This window comes from Poecile atricapillus, chromosome 12, assembly GCF_030490865.1.
Source record: "Poecile atricapillus isolate bPoeAtr1 chromosome 12, bPoeAtr1.hap1, whole genome shotgun sequence".
NCBI classification, from domain to species: domain Eukaryota; kingdom Metazoa; phylum Chordata; class Aves; order Passeriformes; family Paridae; genus Poecile; species Poecile atricapillus.
This window is the reverse complement of record NC_081260.1, coordinates 19205924-19229045: the sequence shown is the minus strand read 5'-3', so window position 1 is coordinate 19229045 and position 23122 is coordinate 19205924. Positions and strand designations below refer to the sequence as shown.

General features: G+C 50.2%; 1 long non-coding RNA gene across 1 annotated transcript in view; it reads left to right on the top strand.

The window, feature by feature from the left end:
- The window catches only part of LOC131583598 (uncharacterized), an 88126-nt gene extending 65317 nt beyond the window's left edge, over positions 1–22809 (top strand). Inside the window, exons 2-3 of the long non-coding RNA XR_009278539.1 lie at positions 17719–17814; positions 22643–22809. This is a non-coding gene — a long non-coding RNA (uncharacterized LOC131583598). The remainder of the gene's footprint in view (positions 1–17718; positions 17815–22642) is intronic.
- Positions 22810–23122: the final 313 nt, after the last annotated feature.

The following is a 23122-nucleotide window of genomic DNA, read 5'->3' as shown; positions in this document are numbered from 1 at the left end:
GTGCCTCTGGTCATTGGGTCAGCATCAAATCCCCTCCTGCCCACTGCTCCCTCCTTCTTTGTTTGGCCCTTTAGGAATCTTAATGGGACCTATAACATTTAATGGGTTTGCTAGTGATAATGTCATTTTAAGTGACATAGCTGTGATAAATCGCTTCCACACGTCATTGAATTCTGTTTCTAAATTTTTATGTATTTTTGATAGGCCAATTTATCCCTGTTGCAGCTCCAGCCCGTGCACTCAGTGGCATTCCACTGGGGGTGAATTTTGTCTGCTATTTACAGTGTGTGCTTTTAAACAGTGATTGGTGTGACAGTGTGATCTGTACAGCTGTCTCTCTCTATTTATTCTTTTGCCTATAAGTTTGATTTATACTAGCTTAAAAAAAAAAAAAAAAGGCTCACAGCTTTTCATGTGAATGACTTTAAATAACTGATTAACAATTCCTATTAGCACGGCTCTAATGGAATGGGGGGTTGCCAACATTATGGGCTTGGCTGAGCAATTACAGGTAAAGCTGCTGTGTGCCCCTCTGCAACCCTAAACCTTTTCTGAGGTTTCCTTTATAATTGGGCAGTGCCCTCTGGGTTCAATCTGACTTGCTGTGTCTGACACGAGGTTGGTGCTGGAGCTGCGAGGGGGTGGTTGGTGTTTGCTGGCAGCGTGTGGGTGCCAGGGGAGCCCTGTGCCAGCCTGCTCCTGCTGGGGACAGCCAGCTGCACCCCACCCACAGGGGGGCTGGCATCCAGACACTCTGCATCAGCTCCTGTTGTAGTCACCACGTTTGTTTTCAGGCATCCTAAGAGCTTAAAATGGTGTCTGTGCGAGGCGGCATCTGTGTGGGATGGCATCTGTGAGGGGTGACATCCTTGTGGGGTGGCATCCTTTTGGGGTGGCATCCTTGTGGGGTGGCATCCTTGTGGGGTGACATCCTTTCAGAGTGACATCCTTTCAGAGTGACATCCTTTCAGAGTGCCATCCTTTTGGGGTGATATCCTTTCAGAGTGACATCCTTTCAGAGTGCCATCCTTTTGGGGTGGCATCCTTTCAGGGTGACATCCTTTCAGGGTGACATCCTTTCAGAGTGACATCCTTTCAGGATGCCATCCTTTTGGGGTGATATCCTTTCAGAGTGACATCCTTTTGGGGTGACATCCTTTTGGGGTGACATCCTTTCAGAGTGACATCCTTTCAGAGTGCCCTCCTTTCGGGGTGACATCCTTGTGGGCTCATGTCACACGAGGAGCCCCCAAAGCTCTGTTTGCAAAGCCTCTCTGTGTGTGTCTCCTTGGCTGCCTTGAATTCTCTCCTGCCCCTCTGGGTGCTGATTCTGCCTCCATCCTGATTTAGTCAGGACCACCCCAGAAATCTCCCGGAGACCTTTGAAGGAATGCAGTGCTGAGTTAACCCCCTCTGCCTGGCTCTGTGTTTCTTCTCTCCCCCTGGACCAACACTGGCAGAGTCTGGTGGCCAGGAGCACCTGCAGGCAGCAAAGCTCTGCTCCTGTGTGTCTGTGTGTCCCTGGGATAGCACAGGGACGGGCTCCCTGCTGCTGAGCCCTCCTGGAGAGCAGCCCCATCTCACCCAAACCTGCCCCCAGCTGCCAGCCAGGATCTTCCCAGCAGCAAACTCCCTCCCAGCAGAGCAGCTAGCACACAGTTAACATTTCCCAGCACTGAGACCTCTCAGATATTTATTCCAGCTTTTTCCTGCCTGAGTTACCACCTGTGGTACCCAATAGGAGGAAGGATGGCTGTGTCAATGAGATGTTTGTGTCCTGCAAAAAGAAGGAACTTGCAAGCCAGGAAATGTGTGTGTGTTTTCCTGAAAGTTTAAGTCCTGTTTGTTTTGATGTGTTTGCAGAAGGGGAGCCAGAAGCAGCAGCAGAGGGGTTCCATTTTTCCCAACATTATGCAGTGAAGCCATCCAGCCAGGAGCACCCTGGCTATTTAGTTGTCAGATTTGCTCCTGTGAAAGTCCTAGGAAGGGAATAATATGGGGATATTTTTTTCTCTTTTCTTTAATAAGATGGCAGTGCTTCAAAAGTAGTAGAAGATAAGGCAAAGTCTAGGAATACAAAGCTTTTTTATTGTTGTTACTATTAATCACAGCTCAGACAGACCTGCCTGGGAATCACTCTTGTTATTTTGTCTGCTTTCCTCTGGTTTATGTTCCCTGAGAAGAGTTTGATTAAAAACTGTTGCATCTCATTTTGCTCACAAGGGTTGAGGTACTGTACCGCTGTCACCCGTCTGCAGCCAGAATTACACGACACATCATGGAAGGAGTTGAATATTTGCTACTGGTTTTGATCTTCTTCAAAATATCATTTTCACTTTGTGTAGCTAGAGAATGGTTGGCCTCCTGCCGTTCCCATTCACTTCTTACCCTTGAACAATGAGAATAAAATCTGCCTGCAGTAATGTTCAGTTTGTGTTGGGGAATTTTTCCGGTACAGAAAGGAAAATAAAGAAGCTTTCTGAAATAGCGGTGCCATTCTCAGATAAACAGATATTTTTGCTGTTAACTTCATATTCAAGGCGTAGCAGGGAGGTCAAGTCTAGCTGAACTCATTGCAGAGCTGTGGAACTGTGTGGCCATTCATTCAGCCTTTTGGGGATTTTTTTGAAAATGCACTTTACAGATGCAGATTTGGTTTCCCTGTGTGAAACATGGGCAGGTTTATTCCAGCTGTAATGGCGTGTCCCTGGTGTTTCCATGAGTGTGGGTTCCGTGGGGCTGAAGGGTGTGGCCTGCAAGCAGCACAGGAACAGGGAATGTGTCCTGGGCAAGGCAAATATCAGCTGGGAGTGTCTGTGGTTGTGTTTGTCAGCAGTCTCAGTGATGCCCAGGGAACCCTGACATTCAGGAATTCTGCTCTTTCCAGCCCTGGGACCCTTTCCTGGTTCTCTGCCTGCCCTGGCAGGGATGTTGTGCCATCCCAGCAGAGGTTCCATGGAAATGGGGGTGCCAGGGAGGTTTCTCATGAGCACCACGGCTGTTTGAAACACACACATTTGCTGGCATGACTCTGCAACCAAACACCAGCTCAACTACTTTTTATTATTAATTTCAAGCTCCAGCTGCTGCCTTGAAGCATTTTGTTTTGTCATTCTGAGAGCTGCTGCTCAGAACAAACAAAAGGGAAAGAAGAATGAAGGCAAGGCCCCTAAAACTCACTAGTAACGTAAAGTCTAGCAAGGATGGCTAACCGTGACTAATAACCCATCAGGGTGGCTCATCTGTCAGCTATAAAAGCATCATTCCTAGAAGTTTACTAAAGCTTTTTAAGGTCTAAGCTGAGTTTACAGCTTGTGACAGCAGCAGGGTGATGGCAGTGAGTGGCCAAACATCTGCCACCCCCAGGACGGGGTCTCCTTCAGTGCTGAGCACAGTCAGCCCTGGGTGTGAAACTTTGGCCAGAGGAAACCAAACACTCCAAAAGCCTCGGGGATTGCCCAAGAGTGGGGCCTGTTTTGGGAGGGTCCTTGTGCCTGCTTTCACACAGCATGTCTTGTTCTTGCAAGGCTTTGTTCATTCCTGTCCCAGCTGCGGTGTCACAGTGGAGATGAGGCACTGCTGGGGCTGTGGGGAGGGCAGGGACAGCCCTGCACTGTTCCTGCCCACTGGAGAACACACAGCTCTAACCCTGCCTGTCTGTGCCAGCACAGCTCTGTTCCCCCCAGCTGGGCTCTGCAGAACAGCTCTGGGAGAGATGGGCTGAGGATGTGAGGGTCTCCCAGGGCTCCCACCACGCCCAGGAGCTGCTGAGGTCGGTCCATCCGCACTCAGCCCATGCTGAGGGTCTCACAAGCAGCACATGGTTATTTGTCACCAGCAGATACTTGCTCTGTGCCTCCTGCAATGTCTCAGTCACCTTCTCCAAGCTCCCTTGCAGTGACTTTCCCTCTGCCCTTAGCTAATCCATCATTTGGAAGCAGCCCGTGGTGTATTTGCTGCTGACCTTCAGGCTTTGCTCCCACCACGGCTCCCGGGCCACGCTGATCCCTTTTCCCTTCGGAGACTGCCGACACCTTCTGGTTTTGAAACAGCTTCGTATAAAACTGGAAGGAGGTCTCAAATCCAGATCAAGCTTAACATCCACTGCCGATCCCCCACGTACTCAGCCTCTTCCCTCCTGCAAGTTTTAAGCCATTCTTTTCACTCTGCTGCTTTGTGGGGCTAATGAATTTGCTGCTGCTATTCCCTCTGAGGAGGGGATGGGAACAGTCACACAATTGCTGTGAAAGGCTTAGAAATACATGTAAGTGGTTTGGGTTTCTCTGTGAAATCTGAATTCAAATCCCCACTCTCAGTAAAAAAAGAAAAAAAAAATTAAAGGGAGAAACACCAACACTGAAGAGCAACAACTAAAAAAAAAATGTTCATAGGGAGTCTGAGGTTTTGCTGCCTTTATCTCTAGACGAGAATGTTGTAGTGTTGCCTACAGAGCCTTTCTTCCCTGCATTAGGCGAGCGAGGAGATTTCATTTCATACATCATTTACAATGGAGTGCATCAAGAGCAGGGTTGGTGCATATTAACAGGGATGTGGGGAAAGAGTTGGGTTCTTTGAAAGTTTCAAAGCATCTCCACCAAGGAGGGGAGCCCGGGCTGCTGATTCCCTCTCCCTCTGTCGTAGAAACCAAAAGCCATGAAATGGAAGGAGGGGAGAACAAAGGCACTGAAGGTCTGTAATGCAGCAGTGGGAGCTGGAGTGGCACAGGGATGCTGGAACAGCCCTAAGCCCCAAGAGGCTCTGCTATTCCTTCTTGCTCTCCTCCCTGCAGTGAGTGCAGGCTCCTCACAGTGCTTGGGAACGGTGGTCATGAGTTGGGAGAAGCTGAGGAAGGCATTGTCCTTCCTCCTGTCCCCCCCATCTCACCTGCAGCTGCCCATGACCAAGCTTTCCTCACTGCCTCACACTGCACTTTGAGCCAGGCCTTCAGATCCCTACAGAATGGCCACCCCATGTATTCATGGCAAAATCTTGTAGATAATGACTTGGGCTAAGAATTGATGCTCTTCTTTGTTCATTATATTTGGGTTGGTTTTGATTTCCTCCTGGAATTTGCATCCATAATCTATGCTTGAGAAAACTGTAGCTCATGATGAGGTGTAAAACTGTATCTGGGGATGCTGATGTTGTCTCAGCACAGGACTCGAGGTGCTGGAGCTCTCTGGAAAACAGCAGGCACCACAAAACATGCAGTAAAAATCACAGGAATGGCAACATCTTCTCCCTTCCCTGCTCTCATGCTGTTTGCTCCTTTGGCAGGAGCTGCACAGGCCACCCTGCAAGAGGGAACAGGAGAGTCCCCAGTGCCTTGTGACATCTGTGCCAATACCTTGCCACCTTCCTCGTGGCTGGAGAGAGTCACTTGCCAGGGAAGCAGGGGACCTTGGGCTTTTGTGTGTGGAAAAATCCTCTCTGCCTGCTTTCCCTTGCCTTTTCTGCAGAAGACCACCCAAGTGGGCTTGAATTTTGTCTGGGAGAGTCTGGCAGAGAGCCTTGGGAATAACTCCAGTATCAAGGGCATCTTGCAGGACTGTTGCACTGGGAACACAATGATTACCTTATCTGCCTGATGCTGCTCTTCCACGTACACATTTGTAGGTCAAGGGATTGGAAGAGATTTAAATAGGAGTTCCCATGGCTCCTGAAATTAATACAAAGTCTTATTTGGCAGACATTAATATAAAGCCTTTCCTGGCTGTTATAAAATTCACCACATCCCGTTCTGGTGGGTCACCTTAGCGCTGTGATCTGAGGGAGAACAGAAACAGCAGCAGAAATGCCCACGTTTGGGCAATGCCTACCTGGGCTCAAAGACTTCTGGGTTTATTCAGCAATTGATGCTGAACAGAGAGGTTTCCCTGGATTTATGACGTTTCTTTTCAGTTAAACTGTTGACTGGTACTTGCTCAGAGTCTGTCTCCAGAACTGGTGATGGATTTAAGTCGCTCAGGAGATTTTCAGCTTGCTCCAGGTGACATCTTCAAGGTTACAGGAGAAAAAAAACCAACCAGGTTGGGCTTCTGTCAGCTGCAATTTTTGCCCTGTTGGAGTTAGGAAATGAAAACTTTTCCCATCCCTCCCCTATGACTGTGCTCAAAACTCCACAATCTATTTTCTCTCACTCTTCACCTCTTCTCCTTTATATTGGCTGCTTTGCACCAAAAGCCCCACAGTTACATGCACTTTGACACTTGCATTTCAAAATGCCTGATTGTGGAGTTCTGCCAATACCAGCAATTGATCTAGTGCCACAGACCAGCTTAATTATTCAAGGTCAGTCTCTCTCTGTCTCTTCTTGTCCAGGGAGCAGCAGCTACGGGGAATAAAACTTGAGCAGTCTTTAAATTTTAATCATAAACTTTAGTAAGTCACAGATTTGTTTTGCTGTATGTGGGGTTTTCTCTGTTGTACTTGCTGCAACTTTTGCAGCCTGGCTGCTCAGAGCACGGCTTTCCTGCTCAGTTCAACACTGGCCTTTTGTAAAGCACCGTATTTCACACTGCTATTTAAAATGCATAAGTTGTGTGATCTAAGCAGTTTCCAGTTCACTTTTGAGCTCCTGTAAAACGTATCCCTGAAGGCATTTCAGCTGAGCAGCTAGGAAGGTGAGGGTATTAGAGGTTGTGAAATGGCTTGTCTGCTAATTCTTTCTGTGTGCATCTCTCCAGATAAATCTCCTGTGACCTCCTGCTACAAGCAGAACATTAGTTAAGTATCTTCTAGGTAATGGAGTGTCCTGGACACGATGCTGTATTATACTGAGGGCTCTTCACGGTGTCTGGGAAGATGTTTGCCTGCAGGGGAAGAGCAGAGGTGTCCCTGGTAGGTGCAGGTTGCTGCACTGCCTCAAAGCCCTGTCCAGGCTGAGGGGCACCGAGGCAGGCTGGAGGCTCACGGGGCTGCCCGAGGCTGGCTCATGGAGGGATAAAGAGATCCATTTACAGCAGCCTTGGGCATGCCCTGCACTTCATCTGCCCCAAGCTATGGGCAAACAGAGAAGCCTTTGCACCCCTCAGTCCATCCCTGAAGCGATTTGGATAACTGACAGAGCCTAAGGGGTTATAATTTTAATAATAAGTCATCAAAATAATGAGTCTGTATTTTGGAGTAGTAATTATAAGAAGAAATTCTGAAAAAAGAAGATCCAAATGGCTTATAAAATGATTATTAATAATAAGATAATTGATGTGATATTATTCATTATATAATTAATATTTTATTAATAGTATGTTAATAAATAATACTGATAGCAATACTACTAATAAAAATCCTAATGTGGAAGGGGCTGTGATATTACAGGGATGCAAGAGGTGCAGTTACTCTGATGGGATCAGACAAAGGGGAGCTGTGGGAAAGCAAACTGGGCTTGTTGCACAGGGCTGCAGTCATTGTGCTGGTGGGAAATGAAACCTCCTGCAGCCCCTGGCACAGCTCCAGTGCTGGGGACAGACCTGGGGGCTGTGAGCACAGGGGCAGTGCCAGAGCTCTGCAGGGCTGAGGGGGCAGTGAAGGCACCAAAGGCAGGGTGGTGAGGGGCTGGACATGCTGGGGACACCCAGCCTGACAGGCTGAGGGCTGGAACTTCTTTTTGGGAGAGTGGAAATAAAGCCCAGCAATCACTGTTAACATCCAAACTCAGCATGATTACGGTATCTCTGTTTTCCAGCACCCAGCCATTAGAGAAAAGAGCTGTGTGAGTCCATGAATGGTGATGTCCCTGTGCTGGAGATGAAATGTTTGATTCCTACAGCGGCCAGGCTGCCCCGATGGTGCGCGATGAGCAGAGCGCGGAGCCGCCGTCCTCCCGCGCACTTGTGGCTTTGCTGCGGATTTCAAGCAGCACTGCTCGAAGCTTTGCCTCTAGAGCTGTGTTGTGCTGTCCTCCTTTGTAATGAAAACGTCTCCTTTTTCATCCTTTTTAATTTCAAAGCCTTGGGGGGCTGGGTTCCTCAAGGCTGCCCCTCAGTCTGTGAGGAACAGGGCGTCTGGCTCTGCTCTTCCTCACCAACCCAATGGCCAAGGCTGGCTGGCTTTCACCTTCCACAGCAATAGTTTATAGCTCTTGGCTGCTGTTTACCCAGGACCTTGTCTCGCTTTAAAACGTATTTCTCATGTGAAACATTTGTTCCTGAGCTGAGGCACTCGCTGTTAGTTTGGGGGAGGTTTGTTTACTGCAGTAACCAGCTTGCTCTCTGTGTATTCCCATCACTCTCCCTTGCTATAACCTACAAATCTCTTCAACTTATTCAGCTCAATACTGGAGATGGTTTTTGAAGTCTTCTTTTAAGTATAGTGAGTGCCCTTAAAATTTTTTCCAGCTTTGAAAGATTCTACCTGTTCTAATGCAATTCCCAATTTTAAAGATAGGAAATAAATATCTTGGGGATGGTTGGCTCACATACAGCTCCTATCTCTTAAAACATTAATGGTCCACGTCGTTTGATTCTTTTTGAAAGTACTCCGTTCCTGCTTTGTTTATTTAAGTTCTTTTCCTCTGTGCTGGGACTTGCCAAATGGAGTTGTGTCTCCCCCAAACCCCCACTGCCACCCTTTCATTCACAGAAATCAGTGAGATGTAAATATGGCTCATTTAGTTTTAGCGCTGCCAACTTTTGTTTCAAGAATCAGACATAAGGTCCCTTGGATTTTGAAAAGGTTTTCAAAAACCTTTGTTGAAGAAATAAATTCTGAATAATTTCTGGTTTTGCTTTCTGCATTTTGTGCCTTTGAAGGTTCACACTTCTGAAACTTCATGTACAACCATAAGAGATTGAAACTTGCTTTACTGTTGAGAACTGCTGCATCCCCTGCAATCACACAGCTCCGAGAGGGAGCCACTGTAGGAAATGAGCCAAGTCAAATACTGCAGCTTAATAAACTCCTAAGACTTGACAACAACAAATTCTGCTCCTGAAAATCGCCCCTTGGTTTGCCTACAGCAGCCAGGGATGCTGGAGGAGCTGGGGACAGGGAGCAGCTGCGCCCAGGGCTCAGGGATGGGGCATCGCCCCACAATGGGCCTGGGGATTACAGAAATCAGGTTGGAAGACAGTAGAGAATTTGTGCCCTGAAGAGTGCATTGGCCCTGAAGGGGTTTATCAAAGCTCAGCACTACTTAGTGTTAGAGCTGGTCTTTCAGCCCTGGGGCTGAGCTTGGGCTGGTTGAGGCTCCCAGCGACTCCCCTCTGCTTCACTCAGGCTGTAAATCACTGGGCTTATTAGTTGGAGCTGTCTCTCCTCTATTAGTGTCATTTTAGCTTGTCCTGTCCTGTGGCAGGTATCCACAGTTGTTTGGCTGGGTATGACTGATGTCTGCTCTAATTCATGTCATGTGTCAAGAAGAGAAGAGCTGGGGAAGGGGGAGCTGCCCTCGGCCAGCACAGGCTGGGGGAGCAGGGCTGGGACAGCTCCCTGAGCCCCTCTGGGGTGAGCACAGCAGCAAAAGCTCTGCTGGGCACATTTTGGTGGCAGAGCTTTGCTGTGGGTTCTGTTTTTAGCAGCTTCTTGTGCAGAAGGTGAGCGGGGGCTGCACACCAGATGAAGGCGATGCGGTCTGTCAGAAATATGGGCTGGCTTTTCTCTGCTCTTGGGGCACGTTGATGACATTACACAGATGATCAGGAGACAAAGCTCAGGATGGCTGTGGCTGGTCATCTCTGCCCTGTGTCTGGGTGATGCTGACAAAATCTTCACCAGTGAAGTGATGCTGAGCTCTCTGTACAGACCAGCAGTGACACCAGCAAGCGAGGGGCATCGAAAGCACACGTGCAGAGCCTCAGCAGTCTGGAACAGAGGACTTCATGGGCAGGACTTCATTAATCAGACACAATTTATGGGCAGCCAGGGCTGGCAGGCAGGTCACCTAACCGCCCAAACTTCAATTGGTGCACCAAAATGCCCCTTTCTTTTCTGCCTTTTAAGTCTTTCATCTTTCCAGTCTGCAAGATGTGAGACAGCAGCACAGGCTTTGTGCTTTCTTCCCTTTTCATTCACACACAACATATATATATATAAAAGTATATATAATTTATAGAAAACGTATACATAAAATAATATTCTGTCTCAATACATGCAGACACACACGAAGCATGTTGCAGAGCCTGTGGGAAATACTGTCTGCAATAGAGTTTGCTAATTACAGCAGCTCTAATGGCAACTTCCCCCCACCCTTCCCAACAGCAACAGAGATCAAAACCTTTTTTGTTTAAAATATTTACTGTACAGCTTGCAAAGCTTTAATCAACGTAACATGACGTTTCCTTGCAGCAGCCGAGTAATAAATATGCAATTAATAGGGAATTGAAATACCCCCATTAGCTGTTTGCAGAGCCTCCACTTCCCACTGTACAAATGCATTTATTGCTCTGCCTACAGTCAGCTGTGCCATGGAGCACGGTGAGCCAGGCAATGCCCCCTCCTTTGGCAGGGACACAAGGGCTGTCAGAGCAGCTTTGGGACTTTTGGAGTGAGGATCGCTCCTGCTCCTGCTCTGGCAAGCCTGGTGACACAGTCAGGCTGGGAGCCACAGATCCACCCACAATTTGTGTCTGTCCCGCTTGGGAATTGGGCTTTTGAGGCTGTTGGTTTTGCTTCAGTGAGTGTGGCTCTGCACAGCTCCCAGGGCTCACAGGGGCTGTGTTCTGGCACGCTGCAGGGCTGGCACTGGGGAGCTCTGCCCATCCCTGGATGCTGTGGAGCTGGGCCCATAGTAGGGCTGCTCCTGCTCCTGCCCCTATCCCTGCTCCTGCCCCTATCCCTGCTCCTGTTCCTGCCTCTGATCCTGCTCCTGCTTCTGATCCTGATTCTGCTCCTGTTCCTGTTCCTGTTCCTGCTTCTGATCCTGCTCCTGCTTCTGATCCTGATTCTGCTCCTGCCCCTGCTCCTGTTCCTGTTCCTGCTTCTGATCCTGCTCCTGCTCCTGCTCCTGTCCCTATCCCTGCTCCTGCTCCTGCTCCTGTTCCTGCTCCTGCTCCTGTTCCTGCTCCTGCTCCTGCTCCTGCTCCTGCTCCTGCTCCTGTTCCTGCTCCTGCTCCTGTTCCTGCTCCTGCTCCTGCCCCTATCCCTGCTCCTGTTCCTGCTTCTGTTCCTGCTCCTGCTTCTGCTCCTGCCCGTATCTCTGCTCCTGCTCCTGCCCCTATCCCTGCTCCTGTTCCTGTTCCTGCTCCTGCTCCTGCTCCTGCTTCTGCTCCTGCCTCTGCTCCTGTTCCTGCTCCTGATTCTGCCCCTGCTCCTGCCCCTATCCCTGTCCCTGTTCCTGCCCCTGCTCCTGCAGGTACCCTTGGCCAGCCTGGCACTTGCTGCACGGGCTCCAGCCCTGCTGGGCTTGCTCTGCAGTGGCCCATTGGCCAAGTCAGCACAATTCTGCAATTTCTGTGCTGCTTTTACAAAACTGAACTTCCCACCATGGCTGAAGCACCATGCTGGCTCTGTCTCAGGAGACACGGAGGTGGCTTCCATCCCCTGATAACAAGGTGGTAAAATACACACGGCACAACCACCTCAGAGCTTTCTCCAGAGTCTTGTCCCACACCCAAAGCCTCAGTGTGTGACAGGAGCCTGAACTGAAGGCACAGCCCTGGCAGCTGTGCCCAGCTCCTCGCTGGGTGCCCTGTGCCACCCCAGGCAGCGCTGCTGGGCAGTGCCAGGGGGGTGCTGGCAGTGCCATGGGGGTGCTGGCAGTGCCAGGGGGGGTGCTGGGCAGTGCCAGGGGGGTGCTGGCAGTGCCAGGGGGGTGCTGGGCAGTGCCAGGGGAGGTGCTGGGCAGTGCCAGGGGGGGTGCTGGCAGTGCCAGGGGGGTGCTGGGCAGTGCCAGGGAGGTGCTGGGCAGTGCCAGGGGGGTGCTGGGCAGTGCCAGGGGGGTGCTGGGCAGTGCCAGGGGGGTGTTGGCAGTGCCGGGGGGTGCCGGGCACTGGAGCTGCTCTGGAAGCAGCCAGGGCAAGAGGCAGATGCTGCTTCCCAGCACAGCCTCCCACTGCTCGGGGAGGAGGCAGCACAGAGCCCTGTGCCTCCCAGCTAAGCATTAGTGAAGCTTTTTAATCTCTCACTGTGGGATTTCTTTTTTGCTTCAGCATCGCACCATAAAGTATTTCAGACAAGGTGACATTTTCCATCTGCATGAAGTGCTTGCAAACAGTGTGAGTTTAACTTTTATTGGCCTGATTTAGGGGTATGGGACTGTGCATAAGTCTTGGTCTCTCAACCTATAGCCTTGCACTTTAAGTGATGAATTAGTCAGTAAAATAAACAGGGCATTATCTAGCTGTACACACGTCTGCATCTGCCAAAGAAAATTCAACTGTGTTTGGAGGTAAAAAAGCTAATGATGGTGAAATCAACTCGGCTATAAATTAACCAGAACTCAAAACTCGCCCAGAACTTTCTGGGAGCCTGAGAAAGCTTCTCCTGGAGCAGAAGGCTTTGCACATCGGAGGAGGGCAGTGCTGAATGGCCCGTGCCACTCGGTCCCTCTCAGTTTCTGGGTGCTCAGCTGGGTCTGAGCAGTGCAGGGGGTGAGATCCTGCTGTTCCCGCAGCTCCTGTGCCATCCCCAGGGAAGGAGGGATCCATCAGTTCCCATCTGCAGCCATCCACAGATGTTGATGTCTTAATGGCAAGCGCCACACCTGCAGCTGGGTGTGATGGAATACTGATGGGGACATTAGTACCCAGCCTGGCGCTGGGCTTTTGTGTTTCATTTAACCCAGAACACAGCGCACTGCAATGTATACATTTGTAACTGCTCCCTTGATGGTCTCTCTGGAGTATTATAAAGATTTATCATGTAGTGTTTGGTCAATACTAAATACCGTGAAATGTCAGCAGAGCAGTTCTTGGGACTGCTTGAGCAGTAAATAACAGAATCCTACGATATCCAAAAAGAAATGAGCAGGTGAGCAAGTAACCTTAGAAAAACAAAACGAAACAAACCCAATCCCCAACCTTCAGAAAAAAAAACAAACCAGATTTTATTATTAAGTCCCCTTGAGTTTTAATGAGATATACAAATATTTGTCATTTAGATGGACTGAAAAGCCATTTAGGTCTGGAAGTGCTGCACCACAGATATCTGGGGTCAGGCATGATATCGAGTTTTCTCTTTTTACCCCCATGGGATCCCTGCAGCTCCTGCTCTGTGACCCTGTGGCAGCAGCAGGAGCATCCTCTGCATCCTCCTGCCCAGGAACTGCCTGGGGAACAGCAGCTGCTCCGTGGGAGGCGGGGGGACACCCCTTCCCATTGCTGACACCTTTCCTTCCACTCACTCCCCGCTAATGCTGGGGATTGCTCCGACAAAAAAACCTTCCAGGATGGGTTTTTTTTACAGGTCAGAAATTGGCTACTGCTTAAACATATGTTCCTCTTTCCCTGTCTGTGACTTGCAGAATAGCTGCTAACTAACCAAAAGACAACGTGGTGAGCCAAGGCTATTAGTGAATAATAATGCCATTTGCAGGCAGCAGAGGCTGAGAGGCTTCCAGAGCAGTTAGCAGTCTGCAGGCATCTCCCAGAAATGCATGAGCAGAGCTCCTGTGCATCAGCCAAGGAGCAATTATTCTTGGAAAGCACGTCTGCCTCACGCTTTAAAATCTTTTCTAGCGTCTTGCGTTTTCAAAAAAAAAAAAATAAAAAAAAAGAATGTGCTGAAAGAAAGCAGAGAAAGTGGAGGGAAGGAATCTCCTGGCTGTGAATGAAGGTGGCTGCAGGTACCTGGCACCCTCCAGCTCCAGGCTGGCTGCCCCATGGCAGGGAGAGGAGGAGGAGGAGGAGGAGGAGGAGGAGGAGGTGACCCCTCTCTGGCCCTTCCCAAGAACAGAGATACCGGCAGCATGCAAAGCTCCTCAAAATTCGCATTTTTAACTGCAATTACAATGAACTTCAGCCAAGCATGTTTGCTTGTTGTTGGTTTTTGAGTTTGGTTTTTTTTTTTCCTTTTGGCTTTCTTGTGGTTTTCTTTTCCCCAAACATCTCATTTGTAGCAGAAGATTATATTCCTAATGGGGTATTTTTGAGTGCAGTATCGTACACAGTTCTGCTCTTTAAAGAACTAGCATGGATCCTAACAACTCTCCAGGCAGGAAATCTGGTGGGAACTCTGCTTTCCTGCTTACTGATCTATTGCTGAATTCAGCGATCCCACTGAGCCCATCAGTGCAGTGCCTTGGTAGCAAGTAATGACACAGGGAGCCACCAAAGGACTGTTTTATGGTCCAAACTTGTTAACTTCAGAGAATAATTCTTTTGCAACATTATTATATTTTTTGGCAAATCACTGAGATGTTTGCTAGTTTATGCCACAATTTTATTTAACCACTCTAGTGTTATCTTTTTCCCTTTAAATTACATTTTTCAGTTCCTGCATGAGACTTACTGTCAACATTTGTGTGTGTATGTTGTAACATCTTTTTTTTTTTTTTAAATTCACTTATTTTAATTATGCATTTTAAGTGCATTGTTTTATGACATCACTTGTTAATTGTTCAATTATCACTCTGTTCCTCTGCTGCTCTGCAGAGTGCAGTAGCCTTGAACTGCTGTAGAGGCGTGCAGCAAAGAGGGGAAACTAAAAAAGCGGCTTAAAGAGGCGAAGATGCATGGCAGACAGTTGTGTGCCATTTAATTACACGCTGTTTGACGAGTAATTGGTGAGAGATGAGCTCCCTTGTCAGTGTTGTAGGGATTTTGGGGGTGGCACCGGGCTGGGGACACTGGCTTTGGCTCTGGGGACATTGTCGGGCTGCCAGCCCCTGCTGGCAGTGCAGGCAGTGCTGGGACTGTGCTGGGTGAAGGTGCAGCTTGTGAGGTGAATTCTCCTCCCTTCTCCATCCTCCTGGCCCTCCTCAGCTCGCCTGTTCCATCCTGCTTCATTCACTTCCACACCAACCTCCCGGCCAGCTCCTCACTACCCTTGGTAATGACAGCAAAATTAATCCACAAACACCAGGTTTATGTCCAAAAAGGAGACAGAGGAGTCCTTTCACTTTATTTGAATAAAGGGAGAGGCCATGGGCCATTCCCCTGGGGTCTCAAATTTTTGGAGGACACAGCCTCCTTTTTATCCCAATTTCCCAGCCATGTCCCTCTCTCTTTCCCCACTGGCCGAGGTACTTTGAGAGGTACAGAATTCCTGGAGTGTCTGATACCTAAGATTCCTCCCTAATGTATAATCCACCCTCTTAACTTTTAATTCTTACGGAATTTCTGGTGTTTCCCCATTGTTTCTTTCATCTTTCAATATCCAATTTCATTAATCAGCAAAGCTACAGTTGGTTTGTAAAGACAAATCTCTTTCTTTTCCATTCATCAATCAGTGGAATCCTTCCCACTGTTTCTTTTATGTCTCAGTGCTGGTTTTAGATACCAGCAGACCCACAGCTTGTTTGGAAAGACAAATCCATCATTCCTCTCAGCATCTTTGGTGAGGAGGCAGCCTGTGGGCTGTCAGGGCTGTCAGTGCTGACTGCAGGAGCAGCAGGGGCAGCCCGGGCTGCAGGGAGGAGCTGAGGGGCTCCAGATGTGCTGTGGGGCTCCAGATGTGCTGTGGGGCTCCAGATGTGCTGTGGGTTCCAGGTGTGCTGTTGTGGGCTCCAGATGTGCTGTGGTTTCCAGATGTGCTCTGGGTTCCAGGTGTGCTCTGGGCTCCAGGTGTGCTCTGGGCTCCAGGTGTGCGCTGGGCTCCAGGTGTGCTGTGGGTTCCAGGTGTGCTGTTGTGGGTTCCGGGTGTGCTGTGGGTTTCAGATGTGCTGTTGTGGTTTCCAGGTGTGCTGTTGTGGGTTCCAGGTGTGCTATTGTGGGTTCCAGATGTGCTGTTGTGGTTTCCAGGTGTGCTCTGGGCTCCAGGTGTGCTCTGGGCTCCAGGTGTGCTGTGGGTTCCAGATGTGCTGTTGTGGTTTCCAGGTGTGCTCTGGTTTCCAGATGTGCTCTGAGCTCCAGGTGTGCTATTGTGGTTTCCAGGTGTGCTCTGGGCTCCAGGTGTGCTGTGGTTTCCAGGTGTGCTCTGGGCTCCAGGTGTGCTCTGGGCTCCAGGTGTGCTATTGTGGGTTCCAGATGTGCTATTGTGGTTTCCAGGTGTGCTCTGGGCTCCAGGTGTGCTCTGGGCTCCAGGTTTCACCTTCACCAGGTGGGATTTTGGGCTGCAGGGGCAGAGCAGCTCCCTGGCAGCTTGGAAGGGTGAAGGATTGTCACGATACTGTCACAGTACAGCAGGACAAGGTAAATGAGGCCATAACTCAAAGGCAGCTGGGCTGTTCATGGCAGAACAAGTCCTGGGTGAGTCCCAGGGGACCCCCAGCCCCCCCAGGCGGGATCAGAGTGCTGCTGGGCAGGAGGCTGGCACAGAGCAGGGCAGCACAGCCTGCCTGGTGTGTGGGCTGCTTTTGGGACAGTCGGGTTCTGAGGAACCCCACCCACCCTGGGACACCAGAGATGATGAGGAAGAGCCCAGCTCCTCTCCCACACCCAGCCCAGAGGTCCCAGAGGTGTGTGACACATCCTCCAGGGAGCTGTGCACATCTCCTGCTTTCACCAAGCAAACCAAACCAGCCTGAAGCTGGTTTTTAACACTAAACTCTTCATTAGATAGCTCACACAAAGCCTGCCAGGTGCACCGGGGCATGTCCAGGTACAAAACTCTTTCATTTGCAAGTCCACAGTGTTGACCAGTTTGGGAGGGATGTCTGAGCTGATCGCTCATGTTTCCATGAGGAATGCAACAGTTTGTGACCCATTTATAACAAAAGCCCGAAAGAGAGCTGAAGATGCTGAGATTCCCCATATATTGCTGCAGTTTCTCGCTTGTTTTACAGTAATTTGATATTGCCTGAACATAGTAGTCGACCTTTTTTTAACTCCTGCTTGCAGGGTAGAACAGCAGGGATGACAAGCCTTATGCTTTAGTTCAGAAATAGCTCACATCAGTGAGAGCAACCGGGGTTGCACCACGGGAGAGAGGGGTAGTGGCAGCACAGAGCTCTACTGACTACTGAGGTTTCATACAAGAAAACCATATTGCCTGCCAGAGAAATTGCATGTTGGCCTAAAAGGCTGCCTAGGCTTAATTTGCTCTTGAACCCTGGCTCATGTCTGGTTTTTCATTCTTTATCTCCTCAAAGTGTGTTCATTTTAGAGCTCTGAATTAGTTGGAGTCCTCAGAACGCAGAATGGAGACTTTAATGAGCACCGTGATGGTCCTGCCCCACCTGGAGCAGGCAGTGGCAGAGCCTGCATCAGCTGAACACACCTCTAGGTTGCTGTTCCTTCCTAAAGGCAAAACTTGCATCTCACAATATCCTGAAAAACCTGAGAAATAGTTAATTAAGGTGGAAAAGCAGGCACAGTAAGTGCATGGAGGGAAAATCCCACTCTGGCCAATTGAAATTTCATTTGTGCCTTAAACAGGGGAACAAAAACAATTAAGAGTAGCAATGACCTTGCATCCTGTGCAGCTTTGCTGTGCCTGAGCTGTGGAGGACCAGATTTGTTCTTAGGGCAACACAGTTGGGGGAAAGGTAAACCACAGCATGAGGAGCAGGGAAAAAATTAACAGAGAAATTGGGCAAGGATGAAAGCAGCACTCAGAGTCACCTGGGTGCTGGAGAGCATCTGCTTGTGTGGATAGAGGAGACAGAACACGAGCAGTGGCTCTGAAGCAGCCACACTGGATGTTTATTGCACAGGATGTTTATGCTGGATGTTTATTGCACAGACAGGACTGGGACAAATGAGAACATCCCCACGTTTCCAGCAGGCTGTGCACAACGTGTGTGACTCTCACAGTGACCACAGACCTCAGGAACCTCAGGTAAGCGCCTTCCTTTGAGAAAACTGCATAATCTATTTCCAAACCGTGAAGCCCAACCTCAGAGATCACAGGGATTTTGCCTGATTAAAGACCTGAATAAATTCAGAGGCCAGGTTGTCTGGCTGTTGTAGCAGCAAATGTGGGAAGAAGGGCCTTGGGCTATTTTCCTTGACACGGAAAACTTACATGACAGATCATTTGATGTGTTGATTCTATTTTTTAAACATTGCCTAGCACAGCCATCAGAGCTGGCAGGGCAGGACTCTGCTCCCACAGGGCAGCAGCACCTTTCCTCACGTGTGTTCTGCACAGCCAGCACAAGTTCCCAGTGCTCCATCCCTGTGTGTGTGCACGAGCTGTGGACACCAGCACAGCCAGCCTTTGGCACAGCTCGCAGGGACAGCGATGGCTCTGCCAGAGCGGCTGTGCTGCCACCTCCAACTGCTCTCAGCAGCCATTCTCCCCATGGGGACAATCCCACACGGCCCCAGGTGACCCTGGAACCTCGCTGGAATGTTCCAGAAGAGCCCTGCATCCCCCTCTGCTTGGGAATGGGAGCTGTGCTACCATCGGCTCCTCAGCCCTGCAGTGCTGAGCCCTTGTGGGAGTGGTGAACACCTCCACAGACAGACAGACAGACAGACAGACAGACAGAGAGCATCACTGCCTCATTGCCATGGCTGACACCTTGGGAGGGAAGTTTTCATGCTGGGGAACCTTGCTGAGGCCTTCCCACGTTTCACATGTGTGAGAGGAGATGTTCTGAGAGAGGAGGTCCTTGCAGACTCCATGTGGTGTTTGGCTGGTGGGATCTCTTTTACTGGTGCTGGTGTGTGACAGGGACAGAAACGAGCCAGACTGCCAGGTCCTGAGAAGATACATGCTCAGAAACAGGAAAAAAAGATAAAACTGTATTTTCTGCTTTGTTGTTGGTTTCGTAAGTAGTTTTAAAAGCAAAAGCAATCTTAAACATTCAAGGTCGAATCCTTGGTTTTGTCAGATTTTCTTTTCAACACCAGCACGTCAGAGCTTGTGGACAGAACTTTAAAATGACCCCAAAGGGTAGTGCTGAAGTGCAGAGACAGCTGAGACTCTTCCAGTTGGAAGAATTCTCCAGCCCTCACTTCCTGACAGAGGCAATGGGAGATGGCAGATGGTTGGTGGCATTTGTTTATCAAAACAAGAACTGTGGGATCTCTTGGGGTGCTGGAAAAACTATGCAGCTGAAGTGAGAAGTTGTCCATGTGCACTGATCAGCTCTTTTTTCTAAACTAGAGAACTGCTCCTGTTTGGTGCAACTTGCAGGAAAAATGAATTTAGGCAAGGAGAGCTGATAGGAAGAGCATCAGTCCTGTGCTGGGTGTGAAGGTAAAGGCTGCCACACCTCTCACCAACAGCAGGGAGCCAGACTCCAGGAACAGCCACTGAGGGTGGGAAGGGCATCCACACCAGGGGGTAACAACAGCCCCATCGAGAACCTCAGCTCAGTTCTCAGCGTCCTTTCCCTGTGCTCAGGTCTGTGACATCCAGAAAGTGATGTCAAATTCTGGCTTTAATATCTAAAATGTTCACACTATTCCACTAGAGAGGCTTCAGACCTGTTGGGTTGGAGTTTTTCCACACATGAATATTGCCAAACTCTCTTAAGAATATTCAGGTTTTCCAGCTTTTCTAATGCCTAACACCGTCCCTGTTTTGTCCTAGAAAGAAAAATTAATCCAATTTACTCCTTGTATGCTCCACACTCCCGAATAACCAGGGTAGCCACAGCAGAAAGATGAGGTGCTCAGGATGCAGCACAACTGCAGCATCCCCATGGGAGGCACCTGGAAACTGGAGGTCAGTGCCTCTCACAGGGAATAGTGTGAATTAGCAGGAGTTTCCCCTCGAGCTGTGCAGTTTGGGGCTGCTTTCCTCAGTGGAGATGGTTGGGCAGGAGGCAAAGTGCTCTGCATAGCAAGGCAGATGTGCATCCAAACAGATGTGGTCATTCTGCCACTGGGGCAAAGCCAGAGCAGCTTTAGGATGAGAATGGAGATAAATTGGAATTAAAAAAAAAAGGTATGGGAGGAGAACTGGAACCCTAATGTTGCCTTTTCTTTCAAACTGATCTGTACACATGTCACACAGTTGGATGTATGAATAGTAAATTATTCTATTCATTTCTTACTCTTGATGAACAGTAAATTAGTCTAATAACATTTACTGTTCAATTCATTGATTGTCAGAGGGAGATTAGAGGCAAATAGCTTTTAAGTCTTTCCAGCTGCAAACATTAGAGTTGTCTAAAGTTATGATTTCTGACTGTAATTAGCTGCAGTTCTGCAGCATCCCCCCTCCAGCTCTGTTCCCACAGCCCTGGCCCTGCCCTGCTGAGCTGTGCCAGCAGCAGGGAGGGATCCCAGGGATCACCTCAGCCAGCTGAACCCTTGACAAAGCAGGTAACCAAAATCAGTGCTTTTAACACAAATTTACCCAAATGGCTTCACAGCACAGCAGAGCAGGAGCTCTGAGGAGGGGAGGATGAGAGCTGTGAGGCTGGGGGGGTGCAGGGGGTGTCTGTGTGTGTGTGGGAGCAGTCAGGCTGTGCCAGGGCAGGAAAATCCTCACTCCTCATGTCCAGAGGGTCTGAAGCGCTCCCATTCCCCCGAGGGCTCCCCGAGGCTGACACCAGTGGAATACAAGTGTTGGAGCAGGGAGAACAAGGCCCATAAAGCAGCAGAGGAGTCAGAGCAATTGCAGATTTGTACCTGTGTGCTCCTCTTTGTCATCCTGCTGCCCCTGGCCCTGGCTCTGTGCTGGGACTCAGCCCTATCAGCGTGAAGGCGCTGCTGGCCATTTCACAGACACAGAATTACTTGTAGCCAGCAGAAACCATAAACAGCAGAATCATTTCAAACCCTGCCACAGCTTGGAGGTGTTTATTACCTTTATCTACACCCTGCCCCCCTTTTCTTCCACAAGACTAAAGAAGTAAATAAAAGTAGCCTCCTCTTGCCATGCGAGTCAGGCTCTGTGTGTTTGAGACGTGCTCGCTGCGGCTGGGCTGAGAGCTTTGGGGAAATCATCCTCCTGCCAGTGCCAGAGCCCTGCTGGAGCAGAACCCAGGGATGCTTTGGATCACCTAAAAATCACTTTCCTCCAAGCCCTGCCGTGGGTGGGGACACTTCAACTCAACCAGGTTGTTCCGAGCTTCGTCCAGCCTGGCCTTGGGCACTTGCAGGGGTTGGGCACCCACAGCTTCTCTGGGCAACCTCTGCCCGAGCCTCACCACCCTCACAGGGAAGAATTTCTGCCCAGTATCTCATCTAACCCCCACTTTCAGTTTGTAGAGGGTTACCCCGTGCACAACCCCCAAAGTGAGGTAATTCCCCCTGTCCTGTCACCCCAGCTCCTTGTGAAAGGTCCCTCTCCAGATGCCTTGCAGCCCCTCTGGGTCCTGGAAGGGTTCTCAGGTGTCTCAGCCTGGGTACCCAGCACTGCTGCTGTGGCTGGAGCGGCACGAGGAGCTGCTGGGGGAGCTCAGGTGAGGCTCCTGGCACAGGCAGGTAGCCACAGGGCTGGCTCCTGGCACAGCAGGTAGCCACAGGGCTGGCTCCTGGCACAGGCAGGTAGCCACAGGGCTGGATCCTGGCACGGCAGGGCTGGCTCCTGGCACAGCAGGGCTGGCTCCTGGCACGGCAGGGCTGGATCCTGGCATGGCAGGGCTGGCTCCTGGCATGGCAGGTAGCCACAGGGCTGGCTCCTGGCACAGGCAGGTAGCCACAGGGCTGGCTCCTGGCACAGCAGGGCTGGATCCTGGCATGGCAGGTAGCCACAGGGCTGGCTCCTGGCACAGGCAGGGCTGGATCCTGGCACAGGCAGGTAGCCACAGGGCTGGCTCCTGGCACAGGCAGGTAGCCACAGGGCTGGCTCCTGGCACAGCACGTAGCCACAGGGCTGGCTCCTGGCATGGCAGGGCTGGCTCCTGGCACAGGCAGGGCTGGATCCTGGCACAGGCAGGTAGCCACAGGGCTGGCTCCTGGCACAGGCAGGTAGCCACAGGGCTGGCTCCTGGCATAGGCAGGTAGCCACAGGGCTGGCTCCTGGCACAGGCAGGGCTGGATCCTGGCACAGGCAGGGCTGGCTCCTGGCACAGGCAGGTAGCCACAGGGCTGGATCCTGGCACAGGCAGGTAGCCACAGGGCTGGCTCCTGGCACAGGCAGGTAGCCACAGGGCTGGCTCCTGGCACAGCAGGTAGCCACAGGGCTGGCTCCTGGCATGGCAGGTAGCCACAGGGCTGGCAGGGATGGGTGGCCAAACTGCGGGCACGGGTAGCCACCGGGACAGATGGGGCTGCTTCAGCTGTGGAGATGCAGCTTCTGCTTTCTAAACATGTGGGCTGCAAGCTGCAATAAAGCAGCACTCTCCATATTTCAGGGAAATTCGTTTTCATCAGAAAATGGGAAATCTGTTAAAACTCACTGTGTGCAAATAGTTGATTTTTGGCAGAATATTCCACAGGGGAATGGGAGAAGATGTTTCCCTGACTGGAACACGCTGGGGTTTGGTTTGTATTTAGCTCAGCTCACCTGGGCTGTGGCAGTTTCTGGGAGAGCTCAGTTCCAGGGCTGTGCTGGCCCTGCCACGGCCGGTGCCACACGAGGGGAGCTCAGAGGAGCTGAGCAGGAGAACGGGACCACGACTCCAACAAAGGCAAACAATACCTCAGCTGCAGACAGGGATTAATGTCAAAGCAAGATCTTATTAAAGACAAAGCTTCTAATTTAAATTTCTCCGGGTGTTTGCTCATTTCTTTTTTTTTTTTGCTTCCTCTCCTTCCCTCAGAGCGACCCACAGTAATGAAAAATGCCAGAACTTGGGAGAACTGGAGTTGTGACTGCTTGGATGGGCTTCATTTTCAAAGCTTCACCGTTCGTGCCTTCCTTACCCCAAGGTTTTCAAACAGAAATATACACACACCTTAACAACAAAAGGCTATAATGACTGCATTGTCACCAGATAAAACTGTACTAAAAATAAAGAAATGCTGCAGTTTAGCATGATTCAGTAGACAGGGCCCTTATTATTCTTCCACCATTCAAGGGGAGATTCAGTTCCAGCACAGTGCTCTCCATCTCTGCAGCATCCCTCCTTCGGCCGGGGCTCCTCGCAGAGCTCCCCTCTGCTCAGGGATGAGGAGGGTTAAGGAGAGCCACGGCTGAGTGTGCTGGTCACTGATGCATGGTTTTAACTGGCAGGACACAGTGAAGAATCTCGGTTTAAGTGTAATAAAAGTGAGGTCCCGATTTGTTAATGAGGAGCATT